Raw genomic sequence first — 620 nt, 5'->3', positions numbered from 1 at the left:
TGGGATTGTGCCCCACAATTGTTTTGTTTGGTGATTATGATGATTACTGAGCACTTTCCTGTAGTTGAGCACTTGACCCCTGACTTTTGTTAAATTAATTGTTTTTCAACAATTGCAATATCACAAGGTCAGTAGTATAAAATATAGATGCATTAACAACTCTAAACCCTAAAAATCAGTGATTGGGCACAGAGGCGTCATGCCCATTCAAAGTGAGGGGGCACATGCCCCCTCAGATTTCTGAGCCAAATGGATTTTGAATGCAGCTTCCAAAAGACAAAAAATAGCCGAATAATATTTTTAATATTTGATGCAATCGAATGCTGATTCTACGTGTAGTCTGCTTTTAGCCCACCTGGCGAAATCGAGGCAATCTGTGGTCTAATTTTAACGGCTTGGCTATAGCCCTATACCAGTAAAGCCGGGCTCACACTACAGGATTGAAAGACTAGCTGAATCACTGTGTTGCTCACACTACGCAACAAGATTTGTTCTCATCTGTTGTCGTCTTGTCATAGCTGCGCGCATACTACACAACACAACGCTAACGAGGTGCATGAGGTGCAAAATCACGCGTTCCCGACCATCAGCGAAAATACGTTTTCTCACATAAATTCTCG

The sequence above is a fragment of the Sinocyclocheilus rhinocerous genome, unplaced genomic scaffold (assembly GCF_001515625.1).
Source record: "Sinocyclocheilus rhinocerous isolate Xijiao unplaced genomic scaffold, SAMN03320098_v1.1 scaffold1575, whole genome shotgun sequence".
NCBI lineage: Eukaryota > Metazoa > Chordata > Actinopteri > Cypriniformes > Cyprinidae > Sinocyclocheilus > Sinocyclocheilus rhinocerous.
The sequence above is the reverse complement of the archived record's forward strand: the minus strand, read 5'-3'. Positions refer to the sequence as shown.